The following is a 6,573-nucleotide window of genomic DNA, read 5'->3' on the forward strand; positions in this document are numbered from 1 at the left end:
GGGGCTTGATCGCAGGATGCAGTCTTGGTTAGCGAGATGCATGGTAGAATATCTCGTCATCAGGTGGATGTGATCCAAGGCTATGAGACGGATATGTGCAATATCTCAACAACTGAGCATGTCCTGAAAGTTCGGAACTTTGTGACTACCTACTTGGGCAAGTGTTTGGGAGCCCATATTATAGGTTGTTGATTCTTTAATCAATTGAGCAAGGTTACTTCTTACCATGAACATGGTATAGCTTAATCAATATGTTCACAAAAGCGAGAAGTCCTTTATAGAGAGATAGTGTTTTGGCAATTTAATCATGGTTCTAAGTGGAAAAAAAATAGACTTTTCTTTTTTTTTTTTTTCTTGTTTACACAAGACCTCAAAAAATTGGTTTCAAGACTCGTATTTGTTTCCTTCCACGGAAATCTTTAGTAAAAGGCGAAAGATTTATACGATTTGAAGAGAAACCAGAGTATAAAAAATAGACTTTTCTTGTTGAGTCTAAGTTCACTTTTTTTTTTTCTTTCAAAATGTCTCCTTGGTTCTCATTTACATGGTTGCCTTTTCAGGAATAAATATATTTCCAAAATTAGAGAAGTGAAAAAAAAATTTTTTTTTTAATGAGAGATCTCATCACTTTCAGTGCTCTAGAGTAAGCCTGAAGCCCCCAGGGTAGTTTGAGGTATGTTGGGAGTGTGCAGGGAAAAGGTGTACATGGATTTGGAGTTAGATACAAATGAAACGTAAGCTATATAGATGTATGGCCGTGGATTCTCTTTTCAAGGTGCATGATTGGCCCCGCTTGTCAATCATTTCACACACAGCAAGCTGATTAGTTTTATGGTGCAATCAGTTAACCTTAGTTCCAAGAAAGAATGAAAGATAACATTGGTTTGGCTCTCTTAACATGAACGCTGCCTCTAATTTCTCCTTTAAACCTTTTTGCCTATGCGTAGAGTTCTCATTTCTCTCCAGAAAAGGTCTGTGTATTTCTTGGTGATTCATAGAGGTGGGTTTTACTCTATTTTCCTTGTGTAATTTTCCCTAATGAATTGGCTGCATTCAGAGCCATATCAGTCTGTTTCCTGGGTCTAACAATATATGTGTTGCTCTTCTAAGTACTTTCTAGAGCTTGTGTATGAAATTAGACAAAGACAGGGTGTTGGGATACTGATCCAGAATTTCCTGGAAGACATGCTTGTTTCCTACACACTTTGTAGGGAGAAATAGAGAGATCTAGGTGCAAAGAGAATGGTTTAAATTCTCTCCAGATGAAAGAACATTTCCTGTCTCTCTACATTTGCATGTGATAATTTGTTCACTTAAGGAAAACTGGCGGGGTGGTGGTTGACTGAAAGGTGGGTCGTTTGAATCCTCCAAACACCCCATGGGAGAAAGATGTGGCCGTCAGTTTCCATACAGATGTATAGCTTTCGGAAGCCTATAGGGCAGTTCTATCCTGCCCTATAGGGTCTCTATGAGCTGGAATTGATTCAATCGCGATGTATTTTGTTGTCGTTGTTGTTTGAAATGTTTAATTGATGCAGACACAAGGGGATAGTAATTGAGGAAATGAATAACCTTGGGGGGTAGTTATATGAGTAAAAGCCCAACTAGTAAATTATTATAACTGTCTTTGACTGTAGGCATTAGTTAACCATATTCAAAAGGACCAGAAATGATCATGATCATTTTTATTATAAAAGAGATGTTCTTCCAATTTAAATTTGAGAGGGAGAAAAGTGTCACACAAAGGTTATAGGAAAGTAATAGAAAGTCTATTCTTTTATGCAGATTGTTGAAAGTGTCATAGAAAAGGCTTGAAGTTAACAAAGCTAGGTTTGAATCTCAAGGTAAACTCCCCTGCCCATACCCCACCCCCCGGAACATCATTGAACATGTTACTGAATCTTTCTGACCCTGAGTGATCCTCTATAAAATTAGGATAATTTTGTGTGATGTTTGTGTGGACCAAGTGAGATCATGCATATTATGTGTCCGATATAGCAAACGAAGCCTGGTTGTTGTTGCTAATTGTCTTAGAATTCATTTCACCTCATGTGTGCAGGGTAGAGCTGCTCTTTGGAAGGAGACTACCAGGTCTGTCTTCTGAGGCACCTCTGGGTAAGTTCTACTGCTGGCCTTTTGGATGGTAGTCAAGTGCTTACCTGTCTGCACCACACAGAGACTCTTAGGAGACATGGTAGGCACTCGAAAATTGATAGCAAATATTATCTCCCATGACATCCTTTAGAGACATGGCTGTTTTACACATCACTTGATTTATACTGTGATAAAAGGGCTGATTAGCAATATAAAATGGAGTCAGTCCTCCCAACCCTGAAACTATTTGATCATTGTTCATGGAGCTGGTTTGTCAATCCAGACCTTTGTCTTGAAAGCCTTGCCTATTTGGCTTTTCTTAATCCTGGACATCCTTTGAGTTGCCAGATTCATCTATGTTTCCTGGAGATTTGGCAGACTACTTGAGTTCTCCTTTCAAGGTTGGGAGCACCTTTCTCCTTGGCTTCTGGTTTTCAACTTTCAGCAATTTATTGATATGGTTCCTCAATTTCATCACCGTTCCTACTGTGGCCTCATCCACCTTCTTTAATCTCCTCCATTCTATTTGAGTAATTGGCCTTGAGCTTTAAGGGAATATCACCACAGGTCAATGTACGTTGATTCCAGCATTACATTAGGTAAGGTTACTCATAAATTGTTGGGGGGTAGGGGGCGGGGGAGAGCGGCACAAAATGTCCCCGAGTATATCTGCTTTGTTGCTTGTATACTTGATTTGAATTCTGAAACACTGCTTTACTTGTAAATGATTTTCTTATGGGAGGATTAACAATCAGAGGTTTTCCTAAAAGGTTTGTACTGAATATTCTCCATTTGCCTTTCCAGGTCAGGTTGTCACCTTTTGTTACTCCTGAATTTTACTCCAAAGGAAGGACTGATCTTTGTACTTGGATTCGGTCAATGAAAGACACTAGCAGGAGCTGAGGGTGTGGGGAGGAAGAGAGAATCTCAAGTAGTACTACTACAGGTTGGCGGTTGTTACTTTCTTCCCCCGAAAACCAAGCTCCCAGGAGGAGCAATTTAAATGCTACCATTATTACTTCTATTATGGAAATAAATGCCTCTCCTGTTCATTCAGCCTTGAGATGTTAATAGCTATGGCCTTGGTATTGCACCTCCTCTGGAGAATTTCCTTGAAATTCACCACACCTTTACAAATTTATTAAAATTTCTCAGTTACCCTTTTCGGTTGATAGAAATGTAGTTGGTGACTGATAGGTAGGTTTATTGTGCCAACCTGGCCAACAGACACATGTGGGATTAATACGATTGCAGTTTAATTGAAGGGCAAAGAGATAAATGGCTCGGGGAGCCTCACCTGTCTCTCTCTTGCTCTCTGATGATCGGACTGGAGTGTGGCTGCCTTAGCTAGTTCTCTGCCTCAACTTGTGAGCTACATTGCCTGTGGGACGCCGAACCTGTGGACTGTGTTTCTATAGGTTGAGGTTCCTTCAAGACCTGCTTCGCCACACTGCTGGTATGTACATCACTTGAGCTGGGGGCTGTTGGACCCTGTGATCTCATTGACTGTTGGTGACCTGTCCTGCTTGTTGGTTGCCTGTGGCTGGATTGCCTGTATTGCTCTACAGAAAACTCAACTGTCTGCTCCCTTGACTTGCAACCAACAGCCCTTGTGAATTGAAGGACAGTCAGTATATTAACTATCTCATGGAATTGAGTTGAACTGAGCCCTCTGTACTGCTCTGTGGACTAAGTAGCTGTTTATTATATATATATATATATATATACACACACACATACATATAATCATAAGTGCCCTGGTTTTGTTTCTCTAGAGAACCCTAACACAGTGACTCTCTCAGTAGGATCAGGACACTCAAATGCTCCAGGCACAGGCAGAAAAGTCTTTAGGATGTCATAGGGCAACTGAGAAAGCAGAATTGGGAGTTGAGGAGGGATTCATACTGTCTAATCATTAGGACTCGGTAGGCATAGGGCATCCAGCAGGCATTCTGTGGCCTAAGTTTATCAACTAGAACTCAAACTGATTAGGTCTGGCGCTTGCTGCCTCGTTCGGTATTTTGCCTGTAGAATTCCTCAGTGTTGTAGCTCTAGGTTTGAATTTTTCTTCACTTATTTCAGCTTGACGTATGGAGAGCTCATTCTTCCCTTTTGGTTTTCTAACTCCAGATCTGTGCACATTTTATTATAATGCGTTGTCTTATGCTATTTCAGAGTCTCTTCTGACATCTAGTGTAAAAATTCTCTTCCTTTCCTGTCTTCTTAAAGACTTTTTATTTTCTTCATGTATGGTATTCTTGATGCCATCCCAGACCCTGTCTAGGCTTTAGTCATTACAATTTAACGTGTCAAATCTATTTCTTGAGTCTCTAAATGAGTTGGAAAGTAATCAAGGTCTATCACAGAAAGCATGGCACTTCAAGATATATCTTGAAATGCTCTTTTTGATGATGAATAGGACACGATTTCTTTGGATTTGAAATTCTTAGCATAATAAGCCATATGATCGTCTGGATCAAATTGGCCAACACTAGTTCATTTTAGCTCATTAATGCCTAGGGTATTGATCTTTTAAAGTTTTATTTCATTTTTGATGACTCCTGTTTTCCCCAGCAACCCTGGTGCCACAGGAGGTTACAAGTTAGGCTACTACCTACAAGGTCAACAGTTCCAAACCACCAGATGCTTGATAGGAGACAAATGAGGCTTTCTGCTCCCTTAAAGAGTTAAAATCATATCATTGTAAATGAGGGTGAGTGCAGAGTGGAGACTCAAAGCCCATCAATAGGCAACTGGACACCCCCTTACTGAAGGGTTGTGGGGAGGAGATGAGCCAGTCAGGGTGCAAGGGTAGCAACGATGAAACATATAACTTTTCTCTAGTTCTTAAATGCTTCTCCCCCGCCCCCCACTATCATGATCCCAATTCTACCTTACAAATCTGGCTAGAACAGAGGATGTACATTGGTACAGATAGGAACTGGAAACAGGGAATCCAGGACAAATGACCCCTTCAAGACCAGTGGTGAGAGTGGCGATGTCTGGAGGGTAGAGAGAATGTGGGGTAGAAAGGGGGAACTTATAACAAGAATCTACGTATGGCCTCCTCCCTCGGGGATGGACAACAGGGAAGAGGGCGGGGGGAGACATCGGACAGTGTAAGATATGACAAAATAATAATAATTTATGAAATCTGAAGGGTTCATGAGGTGGGGGAGTGGGGAGGGAGGGGGAAATGAGCAGCAGATATTAAGGGCTCAAGTAGAAGGCAAATGTTCTGAGATTGATGATGGCAACAAATGTACATATGTGTTTGACACAATGGATGCATACATGGATTGTGATAAGAATGGTACGAGCCCCCAATAAAATGATTTAAAAAAAAAAAGAGTTACAATCTCAGAATCCCACAGGGACAGTTCTACTCTGTCCTGTAGGGTCACCATAGGGTTGCTCTGAGTTAGAATCGACTCGATGGATGGCAGGCAGTGAGTTTTTAATTTTTTTATACGTTGCATGTTCTAATTATAAATGGGTGTTTTCAACTGTCCCTTTTTATTTTGAATGGTGCACCATCGGCAAGTTAAGGTCCTGAATGCCTTGCTCCATCCATGTCATTAAGGTCAACTCTTCTTTGAATGGGTGGCTCTTCCCTCATTGTATTCATAGCGTCTTCCAAACAGAGGAGCTCATATCTCAGGACTATATCAGTCAGTGCTCTGTAGCTATTCATCAGGTTTTCAGTGGCCAATTTTCCAGAAGTAGACAGCCTCTTCCTTCCCTGGAGCCTTCTCTTAGTCTGGAAGCTTTGCTGAAATCTGTTCATCATAGGCAACGCTGTTAGTATATGAATGTTAGCAACAAGCAAGCCACCACAGTACGACAAACTGACGGATGAAGGGGAAGGGTCCCACATCATTAGGTCCTTTAAAATCAAAGTATAGGCGTGATTAGTTTGAACGTAACATTTTATCATATCAGCCGGAAACAATATAAAAGTGGCTCCTTGTCCTGAATTAAAGTGTAATGAAGGCAATCATACTTAATAAAGATAGTACTTTCTCCACTAGGGAAAATGTGAAACCCTTCATCAATGTTATATTAACCCCAACAGTCCTTTGAAATGTCATTATCCTCAATTGATAGAGAAAGAAAGACAATCATGTGTTAAATAGTATGGCAAAGATCTCATAGTTGAAAATGACAGAACCAGGATGGAACCCAGGTCTGCCTGCTTTGACCGCTGGTAACACTTCCTGTACACGGAGGACAGAAATCAACAGTCAAATCCCTCCAGCAGAATAATCTTCCTGGGGTCTGTTTTATGTTGTCATTAAGTTATCTTTTCACAAAGAGTACGATTATTCAGGGCAAGTATTTCCATGAGGATGACTGGAAGTGAGGATCGCTTAGATAAGGATTCTCATTCTCATATTGAATGTGTTTTTTAGGGTTACCCTATTCTAGGAAGGGGGGTGGGGGAAAGAGCCTTGGAGAAAGAGGCAAAATTAAGGACTG

At 40.8% G+C, this 6,573-nt stretch overlaps 1 non-coding gene across 1 annotated transcript; it reads right to left on the minus strand.

Annotated features, from left to right (window-relative positions):
* Nucleotides 1-350: 350 nt before the first annotated feature.
* Nucleotides 351-467, minus strand: LOC142426966 (U5 spliceosomal RNA). The gene has a single exon (XR_012779817.1). It is a non-coding gene; the product is annotated as a U5 spliceosomal RNA (small nuclear RNA).
* Between the last annotated feature and the right edge of the window lie 6,106 nt (nucleotides 468-6,573).

Source organism: Tenrec ecaudatus, chromosome 14, assembly GCF_050624435.1.
Source record: "Tenrec ecaudatus isolate mTenEca1 chromosome 14, mTenEca1.hap1, whole genome shotgun sequence".
NCBI lineage: Eukaryota > Metazoa > Chordata > Mammalia > Afrosoricida > Tenrecidae > Tenrec > Tenrec ecaudatus.